The sequence below is a fragment of the Chinchilla lanigera genome, unplaced genomic scaffold (assembly GCF_000276665.1).
Source record: "Chinchilla lanigera isolate Chin_1 unplaced genomic scaffold, ChiLan1.0 scaffold00025, whole genome shotgun sequence".
In the NCBI taxonomy this organism is placed as follows: Eukaryota; Metazoa; Chordata; class Mammalia; order Rodentia; family Chinchillidae; genus Chinchilla; species Chinchilla lanigera.
This window is the reverse complement of record NW_004955426.1, coordinates 6,093,820-6,117,254: the sequence shown is the minus strand read 5'-3', so window position 1 is coordinate 6,117,254 and position 23,435 is coordinate 6,093,820. Positions and strand designations below refer to the sequence as shown.

Sequence of the window (23,435 nt, the reverse complement as noted above, 5' to 3'; positions counted from 1 at the left end):
CAGCGGCAAAGCGCCTGCCTGGCAAGTGCAAGGTCGTGAGTTCGGTTCCCGGTACCGGAGAAAAACAAAAAAAAAAAAAAAAAAAAAAAGAATAAGGCCAAAAGCGAGTTGCAAAAGAAAAGGCCGCTGTTTTTCTGACCTGATAAGGCAAACAGTGCGTAAGGTAGTCTTTGCTTAAAATAAAAGCAATGATCATCGATTTTCCGGGAGCAGTAGCTGCAAAGTAGCTGACTCGGGCGTGCAGAAGGGGCCCAGCCCAGAGCGCCGCCAGCGTCGGATCCCGAGCAGGGGGACCTTGGACGACTCGCCGCGAAGCCGCGGGAAGAGGTCGGACGGAGAGCAGCCTTAGGGACGCGGTGAGTGCTGGGAAGGTCAAGTGGTCAAATGCGCGCCCCGTGTGACCAAGAAGATGGGGGCGGTTAGGGGAGACAGGGCAGAAGAAGCAACTGATGCTGCTTAAAAGCACCTGATTCTCTGTGGGCTGGAGATGGTGCCTCAGAGGTAGAGCATTTACCTGGCATGTGTGAGTTTCTGAGTTCAAACCCCAGTATCGCCAAAAAAAATTTTTTTTTCAACCCAAGCCCTTCACACGGAGCCACATCCTTGGCCCTTCCTTATTTTTTTTATTTTGAGAAAAGAGCTCCCTAAGTCTGTTTCCCGGGCTGTGCTCACACTTGTGATCCTCCTGCCTCAGCCTCCTAGAGTGTTGGGATTAGAGGCGTGTGCCGCCAAACCCCGCACAGCTAATCATCTTTTTAAAGCACTTGGTTTATTTATGAAGGGAAAAGTGAATTTCTTGGCCTGTGAGCTGCAGAGCGCCCGAGGGCCTGGCAAAGGCCTAAGGGAACCAGGAAAGGCGAAAGTTGGGGCACTTGAGCGCGGTTGGGGATCCTGCACCTCTGGTCCCCAGCCTGAGCTTCGGCTGCCCTGTTACGCAGCCGCAGGGAACCTGCGCGGCGTCATCCAGTCACGTGACGATCTCTTTTAACCCTGGTCTTTGCTGTGGGTCGAACAACACTCCAAACTGTGTTGCAACCCTAACCCCCGCACCCCTTATCTCTAAGTGTGACTTTATTTGGAAAGAGAGTCTCGGCAGAAGTAATTGAGTCAAAGGAGATCCTGAGGGTGGCCCGGGGTCCAAGCCTGGACAGCGCCTATCATGGACCCAGAGGCGGAGGTTGGAGTGATGCGTCTAAAGCCAGGGAACCCCAGGGACAGGCGACACCCACCAGCACTGGGAGGGGCACTCGGACGCAGAGACCCCAGAAGAACCAGCCCTTCCCTCACCCGAACTCCGTCTCCCAGCCTCCAGAATCGGGAGGTAATTAATTTCTGCTGATTTAAGCCAGCTAGCTGACCGTGCTCAGCTATGGCAGCCCTGGAAACAGGCGAAAGCCAGTTCAGAAAATGCCGAGTAAGATTTGGGGACGGCAATGCAGACAGGCCAACGGACAAAGCGCAAGGTTTTACAGACTTTTCTTCTTTCGGCCCTTTTTTCCATCTTCCCAATCCTAATACTCCCATTTTTAGTATAAAACATGATTTTTATTCCTCTCTAAATGCACATCTCTCGGTGGTTTCCAGACGCGTCTCTTGTTTTCACCCAGGCATCTTTGCCTGGCATTTTTAACGCACTGCTCTTCTAAGAGTAGCTGAGAGTGTGTTGAAGAGGTGCAGGATCAAACCCAGAGCCTCACACACGCTCAGCCAGTGTTCCCCACCACCAGCTCCCCTGAGCTTCACAGTATTTGATATAAACCTTCTCTGATTTTTCATGATAGCCTAAAGGAAAGGATAAGAAAGCCGTTAAGCTTTCCAGAATCCAGAGCAGAGCTACACACCCTGTCCTAATCACAGGGGTGTCCAGTGGCTTGGGAGGCAGATTCCCAACTCCTTTCCTTGTCTGGCCTTTTAAAAGTAGCCTATTCTTAATTACCCACCTGAACGAGAAAAGTAAATCCTCCAAAATGATGCTCAGGGAGCAGTTGTCTTCGGGGGTCTCTGGGGACACCCACGCGCAGCACAATGACACTTAGGTTAGCAGCAGATGGCACAGATGGTGGTGACCCCGTAAATTTAGCGGAACGGAAAAGTCCTTAGGGCTCAATATCTAACCGTACTCCTTTCTCTGTTCGGATACACAGATACCCAGTGTCACCACTGCTCACACTGCGTGGCACAGGGAGATGCTGCACGGGATGGCGGACCGTGCCCTGTGCCTGGGCGTGCAGCGGGGGTGCCCATGAGGACGGAGTCCTCCACGTGACAGGGCGTCTCTCCGAATGCACACCCGACACAAAGCAACCTTTGACTGTGTGTCGGGTAGAAACGTCCCTGATGTTCTGAGAACTTATAAAGCCTCAAACACAGTGGTACAAGTACTGATTTTCCTGCACCTACCAGAATTTCTTCCTCCCTCCCTCCCGCTGCGCTCTGGGGAAGAGCCGGTCCACCTTGCAGAACTGTGGGAAAGATCACCCAAGCTGAGCTCGGTCTCCTGTAACGTCCTGGCCAGGGCTGCACGGTCCCTGAGCCGGGGAGATCACCGGCTCAGTCGCGCCATCTCCATGGGCCACAGTCATTCTGAGCACCCCAGCACGGAGGTGGAGATCTGCACTGAACCAGGACAAAATCCCCAGCAGACCCCTAGGGGAACAAATCCCTTACTTCGCTGTGCTTCAGCAGAGCTGGAACAGACTAGAAGTTCTACAAATACTGAAGGAAATTAAAAGGAAATCATGGGAGTAAAAGAGAATATGCTGAGTTGGTCCCACACGTCACAGGTCCTATCCCATTCCTTCCCGAGCTCCGCACTCAGCTCAGATGGTGAAGACCACCTGTGGCCTCATGGTTTCCCGGCTGCTGAGTCATTGCCTCATGAAAAGTGTCATCTAAAATCCCTGCCGAGCCAGCCGCCTAGACAACCTTCCTCCTGGAATCAAGGGCATCTTCCGCCCTTGGCCGAGTCTCCAGATGAGCTACGGATGATCATGTCAGAGTGTACTCAGACCTCCTGGCTTGTGGGGCTGTCAGGGGTGATTCAGCCCCGTGCAAATCCTGATAATGGGAGAATTATGAAAATATATCCACAGACAGGCAAGGCACACAGGCAGGAGAATCTTTAACATAGCACAGCCGTGTGGATCTCGGTGAACACAAACCACCTGATGGGTGGGTGCAGGCTCCAGGCTGAGTCAGGCAGGAGATGTGCGAAACACTTCCTAGGGACCTGTTCCTGTGATTCGCACAGCGATCCTATGCTACAGGACGTTGTCCACATTTCACACAGGAGTGAACAAGCCCGAAGCACAAAGACACTTGGCCCAAGTGGCACAAATCAGTGAGGACAAAGCCAGAGGTGCAGCCCAAGTCATCAGCTATGGTAGCCAGAGTACTTTATGCGTGTGCAAGTGTGTGCACGTGCACACATGCATGCACACACACACACACACATTTTACATGAATGGGAGAATGGGAGGGAGCATTCACCTGAAAATCACCCAGAGGACAGCAAGGACAAAGGATGCGGAAAGGGACTCACAAAATACCAAGGGCTGGACAGAGCAGAAACAGCTTCCAAGGAAGGAAGAGTAATGAATCAGTCCTGAGCAATCAAAGCCAATGGTGCCTCCCCAAGGCCCCAGCCCCAAGGGTGAAATACAAAAAGGAGCAGCTGAGTGGTCCAGAGAAAAAAAGGATGCCAAGAAGGTGGGCAACCTGTGAAGACCGAAGTTCTTGGAGGGATTCTCCCCCAGGAGCAGGAGAGGAGCAGGAGAGGAGCAGGGACCAGTCGGCCCTCAGGGAGGGAATGAGTGCCGAAGAGAAACAGCCCGGGTGGGACTCACCAACGTCAGGGGTCCCTCTAGTGTCCCCTGGTTTCCCTGTCCTCTGCACTTCCTGGGTCCTGGTGCCCTGGGCCTGCAGCCCCTTGTGGAAGAGATGCCTCTGGGGCCACCGATAGGGTGGAGGAGAAAGGAGGCTGCCTCTCTCTGTGGGCAGCCCGAGCTGCCAGGCCCCACGAGAGCATTAGCTGGTCTAGGAGGCTTACTCTGGCCAGACACAGGGAGGTGAATAATCTGCTAACGCGCATTCCTCTTTCCCCCAGGAAATCTGAAACAGGGAAGGTTTCTCCAAGCACGGCTGTGCATTCTGCTTGTTTGGTGTGACAAGAGTTCCCCAAAGAGCCAGACCTTAGAATGTTTGAAAGCCCAAAACTCTACCCATGGCTCCTGGTAAAGTTGGAAATACATAGTGGCTACATGAGTAATCTCAGCAGCACTGCTCTCAGCCTTCCCCTCTCATTTGCTGCCTATGGCTGTGGTCAGGTCTCTACTTAGAAGCTGTCTCACCCAGTTGCTAACTGCACGCTGCCCTCGCTCCACCCTCTTGTACCGCTGCCTGCTCTGACCTTCACTGGGCTGGATCCTGTTGAAACCATTTCTGAGGGCGTTTTTAGGGTTCTAGGAAAACACTTCTTTAAAAAGTCTCCCAGGAAAATAAGCTTGAACTAAATGTAACTCCGGCTTCTGTTTAGCTCCCTGTGTGGCTCTTTGGAGCTCAGAACAACTCAACACCAGAACCATGATCATTTCTCTTGGCCCCCGCTTACTTCTTCATTTTTATTACACAGTTTCACACGTGCACCAGAGTAGGGGGGAAAGGAACGATGACATTTCAGCTACCCATCACCTAGATCCAGCATTCAAAGGTTGCCAACTCATTTTGGCCACTGTACTCAGGAAAAGAAGGAGGGAGGGAAAGAAAGAAAACTAAAATGCATTGCACAAAATCCAGAGCATGTCGCCGCTCACGCCCTCTTCCTTTCACTCCTGAACCCACACTGAAACAATTCGAGCAGAAATTATGCAGTCTGCATTGCCATTAAGATTTCAGAGAAATCATTAGGAGCTGCCCTAGGAAGGAACCTATCTCACTGTAACTTTTTATTTCGAATGTGATTCTAAAACAAACTGATTACTTATGCCAGGCTCACATTTTACTCATTGGGGATTTTAACCACATGTAGCAAATTCCAGTAAGAAGCTTAAAAGTTTCCCAGCTCAAGAACTGCTGGTGGGGAGGCCAGGGGTGGAGGGAGGAGGGACAAATAGCGCTGGGTGTCTGAAGACTCAATCTGTGTGCGTTCTGCATTTGGACAGCTTTGGAGTCGTGTTAGGATGCACCGATGCACACGGCTCCCCAGGACCGAAGCCACCGCTAGTGGCTCTTGCATTGGGAAGAAACACTGGCCTATCTGTCTGTTGTGAGCTTCTCGACACCTAGCCTGTGACGTCCCTCCCTCCCTCTTTCTCTCTCTCTCTCTACAAGTAAGACCTGATGGGGAGAAAGGGAATTTGTGTCACTAATATTGCTGGTCCCTTGTCAAAGTTTTGCTTTCTGTCAGCAGGTGAAGGTGAAAAGGACAACTCTGGGCTGTAGACACAAGTTGTAGCTCCAGATCTAAGCATGTCATTGGTTAGCAGAGTTGCCTGTAGCCTCCCATTGTGGGATCTGGGAAGCTAAAGAGGTCTCCCCACACACTGCCCACGTCCACGGAGAGCAAACACAGGTTTGGCAAGACATTGGTCAGGTTGAAATCTTGGCCAGGAGCGTCTCTGCTTCCACATGGAACCCTCCCAAGAGCAAAGGCATAGAGCAGATGTGCACACAGGCACACAGAAGAAGGCTGGGCACATAGCTCCTGCACACACTCGCCCCACTAGCAGCTGGGGAGCTGTCTCTTGGGCGTGAATGCCTGGCAGGCCACTCTTAGCAACTGCTTCGTCATCTCCTCTCTCAGGCAAGCCAGACAGCCCGAGATGAAGCATCTCCTCCAGGACCCCATAGGTGGTCTGCATTGCCTGGCACACACTTCAATTACTTTACCATCCACAAAGGTGCCAGGGAAGACATCCCACTCAGGAGAGCTAGTAGCTTGAGTGTTGTCTCTACATGATCAAGGATGTGTGCAGGTCCTTTAAGCACCAAGCCTGATTCTTATCAGCTCTGACATACGGAGAAACAGCAGGTGATTTCTAACAGTCTAAAGTCAGTGAGACATGTAATGAGCAGTTAACACACAGTAGGGCTTCGCATTTGCCCTCATGAATTAAAGGCTATGCTCTGTGACTGTAGGATGACACTTGGCTTCTTCTCTGAACTAGAGGGACTAACACCTATGTTACAACGCTCGCAAGGATTGAATACCTTAGCCATACACCAAGCTCCTGACTTAAGGAATGTCATAGTTCTCTCCTTCAGAAAACACTGTTCATTCCTTCAAACATCAAGGAATCTGGGAAGTTTGCCCTTCTGGAAACAACTAGGCAATTTAGTCCAAAATAGTTCCCACCATAGCTTATTACTCATTGGAGCATGAGAACTATAAAATTTGGGTCAGTACCACCAGAAAATTCTCATGAGTCAGAAGTATTGCCTAGTTTACATCTTACATGAATATTTTAGAGACTTTTCCCCCATAGTTGTTCCTAGTCATTTAGAAATCAAAGAAATCAGTTAAACCAAGTTGAAAAAATGAAGTCTTTGCTCTGTTTACGTTGCTAATTAAATTAAAGTTTCTAGCAGATCAAGGACGAATAGCTGAGTTCAACCAAATATTTCCTTTGATCTCTGAGTTCTTTACTTCAAAGACGAGCCAGCAGGATCATGCAGGAGACTGCCTGGGGTCCCCTTTTTCTTACCATGGGGGGCTCCCGGTGCCAGGATCCCAGAGAGCCTCCTCCAACACAGCACAGAGCCTGCATTGTTTGGCCTTGACCAGGCCAGACTGGCTCAAGGTGTCTGAGGAGAACAACTGAGTCAGCAGATGCGGGTTTGAGGCCTGGGTCTGCAGGTACCCACATCCCAGGGGAAAGCACCGGAACTTACCCTGGCCTACAACAAGTGGGTCAGCAAAGCCTATTTGTCTCAGAGCCATGATAAGGCTGGGCCTCTGCAGACACCAAATGCTGAAGTAAGATTAAGATATACAGCTCTGGAAGAATCCTCAAGAAGTCTGCTTTTTTCTCCCAGGAAGAAATCTTCTGCCATGGTGTTTTCAGTACTTAGTACCCTTAGGTGCTTAGTTGCTTAGTAGATGCTTAGTAATGCCTTAGCAAATGAGTGAAGAGAGAAATGAAGACCACTGTGAGGAAGGAGCCCAGACTCTCTGCCATTTTAGATGTGTTCTTCCTTCCTCTAGGATCACCCCACTCGCTGCAGCTGCGCAGCCCTGATGGTACTTGGTCCTTGGATGTGATCTGGAGGAAATAGGAGGGTGGGGTGGGGGGAGGCTGGGGAAGGGAAGGAGAAAGAAGGAAAAAGGACAGCTATGTGGATGGGTTTCCCACAACTGTCTTCAGCTGGGCACCATCACGGGCCAGTGGTCTCAGCATTATCCCCCAAGCCGATGTCTGCTCCCACTGAAGCGATTGAACATTCGTCTACCTCCGAATCACACCCAACTGCGCAGTGAAACACAACTTCAAGTCCTGCTAAATTCTTAGTCACAGAAAAGGAATCAGGGTACTGGGGAAACCCAGACACTGACTACGCAGTGAGACCGTGATGAGTAACTGGGGCTGAAATGTTAAGGCTGGAGACTGCAGCCTCTGAGACATACATTAAAGCCTCCACATGCCTTTGAGCTTCTCCTTCCCACAGTGCCTTAGAACCAACTTTTTCTTTTTCTGAATTAGAATAAACAGGCAGATGGTGCAAGCCTGAGCATTGCTGTAAGTATGCTCTGGGAGGGGCGTGTACTTGGAATCGTACTTGGAGCGTAGTATGGAATCCCCCTGAGGTGTCAGCTTGTGGTATTGTAACACGAGAGATCCCCAGCCTTAGACGGATTGCTTATGTGCTGAAATGGAGATGATTTCCAAGGCCATTGTGTTGTGCAGTGAATCAGCCCTGCATAGAGGAAGGGTTCAATCAAGTATGCTGAGTAAAAGAGACACACTCAAAGACCCTGGTGTCGCTGAGGGTGTTCAAGGGTATAAACACAGGGGACCCAATGTAAGCTAGCTTTAAACACAGGGCATGAATTTATCTCAGGTAATGAAGGGCAGTGACAGGCGGGCTGTACCCGCCTTCTTTAACTTCTCTTTAATTCTCTCTGTTCTAGAAAGGCAGTGAGGAACCCATCTCCTCTCACCTCACCCTGAGCTCAAGTGCCAGCTTTGGTGCTTCTTGGTTGTGGGACTTCGTACGATTTACCAAGCCTCGCTGAGCCTCAGCTTCCCCCGCTGCAAACTGGGCTAACACTAGTGCCTCCTTCCCAGCGCTGTGGGTGGCACTAATTAGTACGTGGAAACTGCTTAGCCAGAACCGGCATGGAACAAGCACTATACAGTGTCAGTTCTGATCATCTTAACTTATTTATATCATCTGCTCATGGTCACAAAGCAGCACACTTCCGCATTGCACAAGGCAAACGTGCAGGACAGATGGGAACCTGTAGGATGAGACGGGACAAGAGATCAGAAAGATGCAAGCTGCTAGGCATTTCTGTCCTTTAGCAGACCAGAAAATTCTTCCCTGATCTCCATCCTTTTCTGCTGGAGGCTGTAGGTCAGGAATGGGCCACATGGCGATGTTCATACCAACCCTTGGCAGAGGGGAATGGGAGTATCACAGTCTAGGGTCTCTGTGCCAATACGGCAGCCACCAGGCACGTGAAGCAAGTTAGGTTTAAGTTAAAGTGACAGAAAATTTTAAATTTAGTTGCTCAGTGACACAATCCTCATTTCAAGGGCTCCATAGCTGATGAAGCAGGAGGGCTCCATGGATTCAGTTTCTGTCCTCAGAGAATGTTCTACTGAGCAGTGCTGGAATCAGTGCTCATCCCCGGGAGTGGATGAGGAGCAACTCTTCCATGAACACATCTTCTTGTGGTGCACAAACAAAAAAAGTACTCTGTTGACAGGGAAGAAGAGGAGTTGTTGTTGGTTGAGAATCAACAATGAAGGAAAAATAGAAGACCAGTGTTATAGATGCCCTGTATCTCTTTCCTAGGCCTTAACATGTTCTCCATTCCTCCAGATTCTCTCTGTTCCTGGTTAATTTTCCTAAACCACATCCCTGATCATTTTGAACTCATGACCAATCCTGTCTGGATAGTGTTGATTTCAGACCAAATTCACTAGCCTGGCATTCAAGAACAGGATTTAGCTCAGCAGCACAGCGCCTGCCTGGCAAGCGCGAGGTTGTGAGTTCAATTCCTGGTACTGAAAAAAAAACAAAACCAAAAAAAAGAAAAAAAAAAAAAGAACTGGATTCCTACCTTCATTTTCTCTCTCCCACAGTTCCCCAAACCCATCTGATTTCTATTTCTACATAATCACGTCTTGAGAAAGGACATTCCAATGGCTCAATCAGATAAGACAAGTGTTTCAACTAAAGCAGCAAAAACCTAGCCTGGGAAGAACTGTTATTCATACCCAAGGGCAAGGCAAAGCTGCAGGCAGCAAGAAGATACAGAAATCCAAGAAATAATCTATCCAAGTTTCAAAAACATAGACATTTCCTCTCTTCTGTGGTATCTGGTACCTGGTTCCTGACAGATCTGGATCTTAAAAGAGTAGGTGATGCCCTAGGTCAGTGTTTTCCAAACTGTAATATCAATAGATTCCACCCCAGACTAGGGAAAAGGGCCAAGGACTCTGAATTTTAGTAAAAGTTTACTTGCGACTTTTCACATTTGGGGAAAATGATGACACTCTGCATTTACATTAAAATCACCTGAGGCCATGCAGAGCATCCCTGTGGGAAGGCCACGCACCAGTGTTCTGGCTAACTGCCCGGTCAAGCTTCCAGCCAAGAGCCAGGCTCCACTGCTGGCCATGTGTGAAGATGTAGCCATGGACGCTGGCCCCAGTCATCAGAATGCCCCAGCGGGGACTCCAGACATTGTTGAGCACAGATAAATCATCCTCCCTTGGCTCTGTCTGAATTCCTGACCAACAGCGTCCAGGAGTAAAACAAAATGGGTGTTTTGTGTATTTTTAAGAAGCATTTGGAGAACTTATGAAATAAAATGTCGTAGTTTGGTTCCCATCCCCAAGACAGCCTGATTTATTTAGTCTGGAGAAGAATCTGGTATTAATTTTTCCCCTACTTTTTTGTTATAAAAGTTTTAAACATCAAGAAGGGTTGAATTAATATTATGTGAAAATACAGAGACCTATTATATTTGTGAATATTTTGCAATATCATATAAGAGAGAGACAGACAGGAAGACATTTTAACTCTTTAAGAAGACAGACAGGAAGATTTTTTTGTTGTTGTTTTTGTTTTTGTTTTTCTCCGGTACCGGTACAGGTTCTGTAGAACCGCCTTCATGGAGAAGGACCGTTGTCTCTAAGAGGAGCCCCACAAAACCGTGAGTACAGAGGAAAAAGTGGACAGCCTATTGCTGGACACTGGTGCTGGTCTCTTGGTCCTTCTTTTCAGCCCTGGCCTTCCTTCCAGCCGTCACACCCTAGTGAGGGGAGTCACTGATAAGGAGGTAACCCACTATTTTTTGCAACCCTTGGGCTGTAACTACTTGTTGGCTCTTTCTTGCACATCTTTGTTTTCCTGAGAAACCACTTTGAGGATGCCAACATGTATTGCAGCAGCCATTGATGATTTCCTACCAATCTGTCCATAACTCTGTAATGTTTGTATTGTTCCTATGCTATTTCATAAATGAATGTATGTTTGTTACTATGTGTTTTCAGCAACAAGCATTGAGAATAGTCAATGGTTATTTGATTGATTATTCATGTATAGCTCTATATGTTTTCCCTAGAGACCACTTTGGAGAAACCAGGGTGTAGTACAACAACCATTGATAGTTTCCTGCCATCTTTGTCTGTAACTCACTATTATTTGTCTATTTGTTTTCCTGAGAAACTATCTTGAAGATACCAATAGGTAAAATAACAACCATTGATAATGTCCTACCACTTTGTCTGTAATTCAGTGAATTCCCCTATTGCTATGTTGTCCATCTTTGACTCTTTAAAATAAAATAAAATAAATAATAAAGGGATAGATTTAAATTAAGGGATAGATTTTAAATTAAAATAAATTTGGGGAAAGTGTAGTGCACGTAAGATGGGTAATTCACATCACACCAAGTAATACATACTGCCAGGTGGTCATACTGTTAGTAATGCATGAGTTTGATCTCTTTATTAAAAAATGACCATCCTGCCCCCCTCCTTAGCTCAAATTCATTTTTGTATTCACAATTAACAGTGGATCTATGAAGTGATGCTCTGGTTCTGAATTTCCTATTTCCCCAAACAAAATCTGACCTGCTGGATATATTTTTAGCATCCCTGTTGACAGTTGCCTAAAAGGATTATTTTATTGAGTGTTGCAAAATACTCTGTTTAGTGTAGGCTTTGGGGGTCTTTTTGTCATTGCTGCTGTTTTGTTTTGCTTTTACAATATTAAGGCATTACTTATGTACAGTAAGAATCCATCCTTTTTACTGTGTAGTTATGTACATCTTGACAAATGTATTCATTTCTGTAACCACCACAACCATTAAGATATAGAAAATTTCACCACTCACCAAAATTTTTTCTAAGTCCCATTATAGTCAACTCTTCTCCCAACCCCAGCCACTGATCTGTCTTGTGTTACTTTAGACTTCGCTTTTCCAGAATGTCACACACCCAGGTTCAAACATTGTACAACCTTTTAATTTTGGCTTCTTTCACTTAGCAAAAAGCAGTTGAGGTCCATCTACATTGTTACTTGTATCAGTAATTTCTTCTTTTGTGTTGCTGAATAGTATTCCATCACATGGAATCCATTGTATATCCACTGAGGGTCATGTTCAGGTTGTTTACAGTATAATAGAGTTGTAAAAATATTCTCATCTAGGTCTTTGTGTAACATAAATTTTCTTTTTGCTTGGGTAAATACTTACAGATAGTATTGCTACATTGTTTAATAAATGTATGTTTAATTTTATTTAAAAAAAACTTTTAAGATCTTCTCCATAGTGGCTATATGATTGTCTTAGTTACTTTTCTCTCGTTGCTAGGACAAAATACCTGAAGCCCAAAATTAAGGAAGGAAAGGTTTATTTAGCTCACAGTTTGTGGAGGTTTCAGTCCATACTTGGCTGGCTCCAACACAGAGTGGCACATGGCAGAGGGCAATCGCTCATGGTGGTGGAAGACAGCAAAAGCAGCAAGAGCAAAAGGGAGTAGAGCAGATGGGCAGCCTCTTTCTCTCCCTTATATATGCAAACTATCTGCCCCAAGGCGGTGTAGCACTGACACCCATAATCCCAGCACTGGATCATGGATCAATCACAAACTCTAAAAGCCCTCCCTATGACTGCATGAGGCTTTGAGGGGACATCCAGACACAAATCATCACAATCATCTACATCCCTATCTGCAATATGTGAGTTACAGAAATATTTTTAAAATTTCACCATTCTTTATATTCTTCCATGACATTTTGCTATGAAAAAAAGATGTCCTCACCAAATTGAGACCAACCATAGTTGTGTTTGTAAAGGTGGAATGAGTGATAATCTTCCCATCTCGTTACTAATGATTAGCAGAAATGGTTTAAAAGATGTCAACTGCAGGAGCAAGTGACCCTTTTTTCTCATTCTCCTTTCTTTTTTTATAACTACAGAACTAGAATTTGTATTCTATATTTTCCAATCAATAGTTATTATTTTCTTTATTGGAGAGAGAAAAAAGCAATAAAAACAATACAAAATTTCAAAACAAGATGATAGGAAATTAGTGTAAGAAACTGAAAGTGTAAATAGGATCCAAAAGGTACAATAGATATTGTGAAAGGCAAAGAAACTATTCTAAAGGAAAGAATGACTGGGATGGGAGAAAGGAGAAAAAGAAGTGGGGAAAAATTAGATAGATAGATAGATAGATAGATAGATAGATAGATAGATAGATAGATATAGATATATACAAGATAGCTAAGATAATTCTACTACTAATTTCTATTATTCTTTACAGTGCTCAGTGTCCTAAACTGATCCTTTAGGGAGTCTGATCAATCTGGTCCTAAGACCTTCTGACATGACTCCCCGCGGTGTTGACAGTTATTGCTTTCTAGAATAAGATCCTCCTTTTACCTTCAACTTTCCTTGTACCCAAATCACCCATTTTTCCAAGAGATCTGGGTCCTTTTAATGGTATTTAGAAACCAAGCCTAGACTGCAGGTGTCTCAAGACTACTATACACACATACACATGTGCTTAATCTAAATTAACAAACTAAGACATACACTCGTAAGTCACAAATTCATAGCAATATTTCCAATGAGATTCACTTTCTTAACACCATTCATTTGTTATTTGATATTTTACTGTATCTTTTGCCTTCACACTGGCAATCTTATTTCTTAATAAAATTATCATACTTGTTACTTCACTTTACCTCCTAAGACAAATAAATTAGTTTCACAATTACAGTGCCAGCCTTATGCTTTTACTAAGAAACATTCAAGATCGCCATAGTTCTTTTCATCCTTAATGTTATTTCCCATTAGAGGATTCTAGATGCAGTACTGAGTTCAAAAGTCATTTGAAGTAACTATTTCTCTGCGTGGAAAGTTTCCAACTTAGAATATAGGCAAGTTTATTTTGGTTTCCATTTAGGATTTGGAACAAATATACTTTCAGAGCTCCCCAGTATGCATTGCATTTAGGAGTGAGAAGCAATAGGCTGATTCTTCCTCTCTCTCCTCTTCTCCATCCCATTTCCTTGTGTTGTAATTTCATCTTTTCTTCAGAGTTCGCTTGCTCCATCCACATACTCTCTTTGATCCTATGCGTAAAGACCGGTATTTCCCTCCTCTGGACTCCAGAGCCCTTTTAACCTTCCTCCTGATAAAGATCTTGCATTATAATCCTTGTGCCAAAAGTGGGCAAATCTTTGATCTAATGGTTTCATCAATAGATATTTTAGGCTTATCATTCGTATATACCCCTGTTGCTTACTCTTCTTTTTTTAATCCTTCATATTCTTAGCTAGTAAGGCCTCCAAAATCAGGACATGTCCTGAGACGTGGTCCTTACGTCACAGTTGGCCAACTTCTTCCTGTCATCTTCCTATTTCAAGAACACTGGGACAGGAAAACTTTTTTATTTACCCTGGACACAGTAAAGCACTTGGGAAATGACCCTCAGTGAGTGTCTGTCCCATGCATGAGCATATGCTGTGATTGTTACAGGACTGTTACTACTCCGGAAAATAGATTTACAGAACCATAACAATCACTATGTATAAACACAGAGCATGAGTTACAGTCAGTGGCCTGTAGGTGACAACTGGCTGTGTGTGTAGCCTTCACCCAGGCACGAGAAGAAGGTGGCCGTGGTGTGGGAGGCTGATTGTCACACCGGGGGATACTTGGGACTAAGCACAAGTTAGGTTCCAAGAGAGAACATTTATGGCTTAAAATGTACAGGAATGGATGCAATAGCAGCGGTGTGAGTAATTAAAATCCCTTCTCTGTAACCCCCAAAATGGCCCCCAGTACCTAGGCGACTATAGGTTAAATACCTCTTATCCAAAAGCTTGGGACAGAACTGTTTCATGTCAGATTTCTTTCCAAATTCTGGAGTACTCGCATATACCTGATGGGATATCTTGGGAATGAGACCCAAAGCTGAATGCAAACTTCACATAAGTTTCATATACACCTAGCACACATTGCCTGAAGGGAATTTCATGCAATATTTCAAGGCAGTTGTGTTCTGCCTGTGACCCAGCATGTGAGATCAGGTATGGGATTTTCCATGGGTGGCTTCTAAGATGCATTGGATCTGTACCAGCTCCCTCTTCAGAGGAAGATGCCAACCAGTCAAAAGGGGTCCTCTGCTTCCCAGAAGCCTATTTTCATCTTCATCTGCAAGAGAAATAAAGCCTAACACCATCAGGAGGAGATCAACACAAAGACCTGGAGCTGGGTTTTGATGCCTTGAATTCTAAATTTGTTAGGGCTCAGGAAAAGAAAATAGGGCATGATTGGTAGTCTGAACAAGAACAGAATGTTGTGCTTTTTTTTCCCTGAGGACCTTCCCAAATCAGCTCCTGAGTTTACACTTGAATGCAAAATGCTAATTTTACTGAGAGGAAAAAAAAGCCCAAGTGGCAATGCTTTTTTTTTTTTTTAAATCCAAGTCCTGTGTTCCAAGAAGTTCGTACTGACCCTAAACTTCCACCTCTGATCCAGACCTTGGAGTCCTGCTGTCCTGGGGATGTGACTTCCTACCTCTAGGACCTCCACCCTGAGCAGATCTCATCTGACATTCAAAAGGAGACATCTTTGTGATTGGTGCCAAAAAATTTTATAGTTCTCTTGAAGCATTTTCATTCTGAGAAAATTTATTTCCAAGTGTGGTCGGGGTGAAAAGTATGAGAAATTCACCCAAAACAAAAGTGCTTTAAACTACTGCTTCAAGTCTCAGCTTTGGTTCTTCCCTGGGCCTATCGGAAGCCATATGTTGTAAATTGAAAGGAAAGGGGGCATTTGCACCAAATGGTGGCTCTGAATAGCATTAATCCTGTAAGAGTGCCTCGCTACAAGAGGTAAAGACTGTGCTACTGCCTTCTAAGCACCAGCAAGTCAAACATCTGAACTATTTCTGCTGTCTCTTAGCTATTAAGACGCAACACATTTGTGATATTTGTTGACATTTGTTATACTTTTGATGAACAATTAGCCTGCAAAAATATTAACAGGAAATTCCATTCATGAGATAAGCAGCTGTTGGTGCAAAGCTTCACCCAGATCATAGGACCCAAAATCTTCTTGAGGCAGCTATTATTTGCTGAATAGTCAGCATTCCTCAAGGGGCTGAAAGGAAATGCTTTGAAAATAAGTTTTATGGCTAATTTGGACTCACGTCTTAGTAAGGAGAAAATAACTTTTAGGGTGAATTTTGACCTTTATACTTACAGTTTGTAAAACAGGAGTATTTGGTAGTGTCCTAATTACCATATAAACTTCAAATAAATCAACAAATGACTGATGCCAGTAACTTCCAAACTGTAACACAGAATCCTAGGGCTGGTTTTACAAACCTTGATTCCATAGTATAGCATAATGCTTTATTAGTTCCTTCATAAAGCAAAATGATGAGACCATTTTCTTACTAAAAAATATATATCTCCTAATTTTAAGCTAGTCAACCATTTAGTGTAATGTTCATATTGTAACATTTATTTAGCATCCACTGAATGACGGGAGATACAGCTCCACATGACCGTGAGGAGAAACTCCAGGAGTGAGGAGTTGGAATAGATCACCATTACAGAATGACAGCCCCTCACTGGAAGTGCTAGGAAGGCAGAGCTAAGTTTTCAGTGCAAGGATAAGGGTGTTTTCAAAGATTCACTCACAACCCATCCATCACCTACTCCCCTAGACGCCCCTCCTAAATACCATCACACCTACCCTTCATCTGACTCCCTGGGCACCCCTCCGCCCCCACATCCTCGTCAGGATAAAAACCCATCTGCCTCCTTCTAGCCTGCCTGCTTCTCATCTTTCTGGTACACAAATAAAGTCCAAACTCTTTGGATCATGTGTTCCTATCAGTAAAATATTTCTGAGCAGGCATGTCCAATGTGACATTTATTTATAAATTATACACATGTACCACTTACTCCCAAGGCATGTGTTAAATATCAGTAAAGCTTAACATCTTGCTTATTTTTCTCAAATTAAGGAGTACATCTGCATCCAACTTTCTCCTAATTTTGCTCACATACTTTTTGGGGTACAGGCCTTTTCTGTTATCACTGTTCAAAACAGCCACCAAAGTTTCAAGATAGCAGATTATAAATAAGACCCTGTCTACCGTCCTGCAATTATAGTCTTTAGCTTTTGCTCTAAACTAAACCCAGACCTTCCCAAATTTCCTCTTTTGCCCAGTATAGTCTCCAACCTGGCTGCACAGATAAACAGGTATCTGCTGCAAGAAACAAGCCCATCTTCCCAAGCTGACCCTAATCTCCATCCCTCCTGGGTCTAGCCCTTCTCTCATATCCTACTGAACCTTCGAGAATGAGCATATAAAAGAGAAAATGTGCTCCCCAAGAAGGGTGACTCTTTTTTTTTTCTTTTGTAAGTTTTCTAAATGTTAATGTAATGTTTTTACATATTTATGAGGTGCAGTCTGATAATTCAATACATGTGTGCAAGATGTTATGATCAATTCAGGGTAATTGGCATTTCTCCTTCAAACATTAATCAGTTCTATGTGTCAGGAACACTCAGACTCTTCTAGTTATTGTTATATATTTGATAGATTACGCATTATTGTAGACTATAGTTATCTGACTAGCCTATAAACCACAAGAAGTAGTTTTTCTTGTCTGACTATTTTGGTTTCTCAGCAACACCACTCCTGGGTGTATATCCAAAGGCAGTGAAGTCAGCACACTGAAGAGATTATTGCACCTCCATGTTTATTTGTGTTTATTTGCAGTCGCAGCGATACGGGATCATCCAAGGTACCCATCAATAGATGAATGGACAAAGAACGTGTGGTCCGTACTATGTACAATAGAATACTATTCAACAATGAAAATGAAATCCTGCTGCTTGCATCAAAGTGAGTGGAAGTGAAGGATACAGTAAGTAAAATAAGCAAGTCACAAAAAAGCAAACATCATATGTGCAGAAATTAAAAACTAGAACTCAGGGGCTGGGGATTTAGCTCAGCGGCATAGCGCCTGCCTGGCAAGCGCGAGGTCGTGAGTTCAATTCCCAGTACCGGGAAAAAAAAAACTAGAACTCATAGCAAATTGTTAGGCAGTAGTAATTATTGGCTCTTAGATGCCATGTTTTCCAGTGGAGAGAAATCCTGAGGTTTAGTTGTCCAAAAGTCTGAAGAAAATTTTCCACAAGGATTAAGAAATCTCTCTCTTAAAGCGCATTTCCAGGAATATGAGGTGACTCGTATGGGAATTGGGCCTGTGTATCTTTTAACTGCCTCCAACAGGTTAGAACTATCAACCATAAATCCCAAAAGTAATCCAAGTACTGTGCACCCCAGCACTCACTCCCTTTCACGTCGTTCACATTGTATCGATCAGCTGCTCACCACCCCACAATCCACCTCACCCTCTGGGGTCACATGTCCATCAGTGGCCCCATGTCCAGTTCTTGCTCCCAGGCAGAGCACCTGACATCGATGTTCAACTTCCCCTCTCCTGTGGCCCACATCCATTTACCAGCACCTGCCACCTTTCCCCTGAAGTCTCCTATATCCATCTTTCTCCCCTGCTGCTATCTAGCCAGGCCTTCAGCACCTCTTGATTGAGTAATTACCATCATCTCCTACTTGATCCACCAGCTTCCTGGTCTGCTTCACAACAGTTTTAGCTCAACTGCCCATTTACCGTCTTAAAGAAATCGGCTTATATAATGTTTTCCAATAAGTGACTCATGTTCTGTATTATCTACATAGGACATATCCAACCACTTTGTTCCTATACTTTCATTTGTAAAACACATTTTAAACATATGCTTCTAAAATATGACTTTTCATTCAAAAATTATGAACATGGGTTACTATACAAATATATTGTACATATTTATAAATAGTATTCACATGACAATCTCAACTGAAAATATGTCATCATCTCTTGTATCACAATTTTGGAGTGAGGACGCTATGTTCTGATTATGGTGATGGTTACCAGACTTTATATATGTAGGTTAAAATTGGGGAACTATACATCAATAAAAACTCACATTTACCGCAGATAACTTCTAAAAGTGATTTGTAATAAAAGCAAGAGCTAAAACTCTAAATCAGTTTTTAATATATTTGTCCATTCCCAGCTGGCTCACACGTAACACATTTGAAGAGCACTGGGCAGCAGGACTCAATTCTAACCCTTTTGACTGTCATTCGGAGCTGCTGTCATAAAAGAAACAGTAGGAAACCCTCCAATCATTGCAGGATCTTAAGTTTTTCTTGAAGAAATCAATTGCCTCTGTCCTCTGTCCTCTGATCTTTAAAAACCCTTTGCAGAAAATTCTGTTAAAGGCAAAACAAAAACTAACTGACGTTTTATCAGTCAAGTGGACACAGGCTCTTGGAAATTTGGGGCCCAGCCTGCTTCTACTCTTATTTCTCAGGCTTCTAGTTCTTAGGACCTTCTGTTCCATCCCACTGGGCCTCAGACTGTAACACCTGAGTGCGGCAGCTTGGTAGGCTGCTCACTTAGACTACAGGTCTGAAAAACCTCAGAAGCAAGCTCTCCCAGACCTTTGCTTGCCCTTCTTTTCTTTTCTTCATTTCTTCACCTAAGTTGATCATACACATGGGAATTCTTCTGCTCTAAAGTCATAAAAATCTAGAGAATCTGTGAAGGTTACTCCATCCTCTCATCATCCCAAAAGGTGCTATCATAATCACTTCCCTCATCGCCAAGACACAACACTGGACACTCAGGACTTAGAGGAAGAGAGGTTTATTTTGGCTCATCTTTCAGTCCATAGTTGGCTGGCACCAAGGCAGGACAGCATGATAGAGGGGCCTGGTGGAGGAACAGCTGCTCACAGCATGGCAGACAGGAAGCAGAGTTAAGGAAGCAACAGGAAGAGAGGCAGAACCTTTCTGCCTGTGCTCACAGTGACCAACCTCCTAACAGCAAGTCAGCCATGCTGCCCCTCTAGTCCAATCACCCTCCTGCAGTCCCACCCATGGTCCCAGGAGGCTTTAGGGGGACATCTACATATAAATCATAACAGATGTCCTTATGTCAGGTGTCCTACCCAGCCATGGAGGAAGGAAGGTCTCAGACAGACACAGAAAGAAATCTGAAGCAGCAGGCTTTACTGGAGCTCCCTGCCCCACATGGCCTTATAGCATTAGAGGAGACCACTTTGTTCAATCTACTGTCCCCTTCTTTCATCAAATTTAGCATGAAAATACAGTTTTCCTTGGGTCTCTGTGTCTTTGCCTCTGAAACCCCACATGTCATTAAAACTTTGTTAAATAATTTGCTGTGGTTTTCTCTTATTAATCTGCCTTTTGTGACAGTGGTGACAATCAGGACCCTTCCTAGGGGTAAGAAAGAGGTCTTATTTTCTCCCTCTTACAGCCTCATGGATTATGCTACTTCACCACTTCTGTTCCTCCCTCCGTGAAGAATGGAAGGAGGATTCATTCCTCCTCTTCAGCCTTTGAGACCTTGGTAAAGGGTCACTTGCTCCTGTGACAAAGCCCAAACACTTCTGGCTTGGCTAGTGTCATCTTTTCCTAAATTCTATCAGAACTTGTGCAAATCCTGCTTCCATGCTAACACTTCATCCCTTCCCATGAATATCAAGTTCCAGAAGCTCATTATTCCCAGCTGGCTCCCATTTCACTTTGGGGGAACTCTATTTCTGGAAGTGGTAGAGAAGAAAAAGGGAGAAAGGACCCGCAGCTTCTCATCACAATAGTGGGGAAGTGACATTAGAGTCAATGGAAACATTTTGAAAGATGGAATCTATTCCTTAGTTTTACAGTCAGTGCTCTCTGGCCCTGCAGTGTAACCTTTCTTGACATCAAATTGGCAGCAAAAACCTACCCCATGCAGCTGCTTCACACGCATTGCATTTTAACAGGAGGAGCAAAGAATCAAGGGCTGTGTTTTGAGTTTGGGTGGACTCCAAGGAAAAAGTACAGGAACAGCTGGAAAGCAGAGTGGAGAACAGAAATTCAGCAGAAGCTGGAGGCAGAGGTGACTGGGAGTGTGACAGAAATGTATAGAACTTTTGGCAAAAGGACTGAACTTTGGCTGTGTGGTGCCCAGGGGGTGTGAGAAGAACCGATCTAGAGCTAGGGAGGGGTGTTGGGCGGGTGCCCAGTGGACATCTGGTTCATTTGTACATGGGACCTCACTGCATCGGGCTCTTGACCTAGTTGACAACCTAACTTAGGAACTCTTCAAGGAGCCATAGGAGATTTCCTTGTAGCTAAACCAGGAGCTTGCCTCAGAAGGGATGCTGCAAAGCTACAAGGCATTGGGGCTGGGGATTTAGCTCAGCGGCACAGCACCTGCCCGGCAAGCGCAAGGTCATGAGTTTGATTCCCAGTACCAGAAAAAAAATAAAAGCTACAAGGCATCACTTTACAAATTCAAACTACATAGTAAGCGCTGAGATGTCATTTAATCATGACGGACAGCCTAATATTCTGCAGTTGGTAGCCTGAGCTATTATTATCTAAATGTACCCTGGGCTCTTATATTTATTATTTAATAATAGCATTATTTTATTCAGATCCTTTAATAAGATGTTATTTTATTTATATTTTTCAGGAATGAAGATGCTCCTTATTCTTTGGGGGCAGCCAGTGGTGTGTCAACAGCCTGAGATCACTATTGCTCCTCAGTGTATAAATGAGCCACGTGGAGTAACGTCAGCACTTCAGCTTGACTCTTGAATTCCCCTGAAAGCCCATGTATTAAAATCTTGGCATGGTGCTGTCAGAAGGTGATGGAACTTTTGAGAGGTGGGACCTGACAAGAGGTACTTAGACCACTGGAAGCATGACCCCATAGAGGACCATAAGACCCAGCCCCTCTGTTCCTCTTTGATCCTGGATCATGATGTGAGTAGTTTTGGTGCACCATATACTCCAGCACTGCCTCACCACCCCCCCAAAGCAATGGGGCCCATTGGGCATGGACTGTGAACCGAAACAGACTTTCTACCTTTATCAATTGATTATAGTACACATGCTGTTACAGTAATGGAAAGCTGACTAGCATACCTGAGATGACCTGAAGAATTTCACATCCCGAGCAGGGAGTTGAATACACAGAATGTAGGCTAAAATATAGGATAGTCCTACAGGGACTGTCATGTACTGAATATTGAAGTCCTCAGGCTATAATTGTTTGGAGGCTGGGTTTTGAAGAAGTAATTAAGGTAAAATGAATTTAGAGTGGGACCTAATCCCATATAAATGGCCTTCTTAGTAGAAGGGAACATGAGGAAAGAGACTTCGTGCACGAGGAAAGAGACTTCGTGCACGGGGAAAAAGACCATGTGAGGATGGGGAGAAGACGGCCAAGTACAAGCCAAAGGGAGAAGCCTAGAAGAAGCCAGCCCTATCACAAACATATGCTCATCAAGCTTTAAATAAGAAGGGAGAATTAGGAGAAAAAAGAATCCCATTACAATATGGTCACTTAGAGTGGCACAAGTGTTACTTGACATAGACTGTTCCTCTGAAAGATAAAAATGACAAATAAAATTGTGATACAGCTCAAAAAGTAAAAGGAGGAAGACAGAGATGCAGAGGAGGAAGAAGATGAAAAGGGGGAGGACGAAGAAGTGGAGGAAGAGGAAAAGAAGAACAAAAGGAGGAGGAATGCCAGCCCTACTGGCACCTTGTTTTCAGACTTTCAGCCTCCAGAGCCAGGAGAAAATGATTTGCTGCTGTTTAAGCTGCCTAATCTGTGGTATACTGGGTATGGCGACATTAGCAACACCCTCTGTTAGAAATCTACCTTCTATTAGAAATCTAGCCATACCCAACCCATAGTCAATGCATAGCTTACTTCCAAACAGAACTTTGCCTAATCTTAGGAAAACACTTTCACTCAATTCTTTGTACAATCTCAGAAAGGGGGGGTTCAATGTCCACCACTGAAAATACATTGCATCATAATCCAAGAACTGGAGTTTTTACGGTCATGAGTCATTTTGAGGCCACTTTCAAACCAAATCCAATGTAATTCACAGAGAATTAAGGCCAGAAATCCATGGATTTTTCCATCCTTAACATGTAAGAATTGGCTAAATTACTACAAGAGCATGCTTTTCTATTTTTAGAAACAGGAAACCTAAGAATCCTGCATCCCTTCATGAAGACATCCTGTAAGAGGAATAGCAAAGGCCGGGACTCACAGACTCTTAGGCCAACCAGGCAAATAATTAGAAAAGACCCAGAGGTGGTGTAAAAAAAACACTTTATATATTCTTTAAGACCTAACTCAAGAAATGACCTGGGAGCTGGCAATGGTTGTTGATTCCATACATATTTATTCTTTTCTCTCCCTCTGAGCTAGAATAAAAAAACCAAAGCTTTTACTTATAATTATGCCCTACAAAAATTCCCATGTATATATATGTGTATATATATATATATATATATATAGGCCTGAAGAATATGATGAAGCATTTGAAATCCTCATAAAATGGAAGCCAGGAGTGAATTTTTGTTTTTTGCCAGAAAACTTTACACTCATAGACTTGTATTTCAGTTTTCACCACAGGTTGCAGAAACACAGCTAAGTAAAATGGAAAATTAAATTATGGATATTTCTGGAAGAAACACAAGTATTCAACTCTGGGGTAAGAGGACAGAGTGGAACCAAGTTATAAAATTGCCTAACTTACAAAAGGCAACAAAGAAAATAAGAAAACAATG

The 23,435-nt window shown here is 44.1% G+C and overlaps 2 long non-coding RNA genes across 3 annotated transcripts; both read left to right on the top strand.

The window, feature by feature from the left end:
- Positions 1 to 103: 103 nt before the first annotated feature.
- LOC102012980 lies at positions 104 to 9,235 on the top strand. Of its 2 annotated transcripts, XR_001234326.1 has the most exons (4): positions 104 to 356; positions 2,145 to 3,708; positions 4,106 to 4,232; positions 8,126 to 9,235. It is a non-coding gene; the product is annotated as an uncharacterized LOC102012980 (long non-coding RNA). The 2 variants fall into 2 exon arrangements; XR_261191.2 differs by lacking the exon at positions 8,126 to 9,235 and having other exon boundaries at positions 4,106 to 6,615.
- A 1,044-nt stretch (positions 9,236 to 10,279) lies between these two features.
- On the top strand, positions 10,280 to 22,270 carry LOC106148681. Its single transcript, XR_001234327.1, has 3 exons — positions 10,280 to 10,381; positions 17,484 to 17,631; positions 21,316 to 22,270. It is a non-coding gene; the product is annotated as an uncharacterized LOC106148681 (long non-coding RNA).
- The last annotated feature ends 1,165 nt before the right edge of the window (positions 22,271 to 23,435 follow it).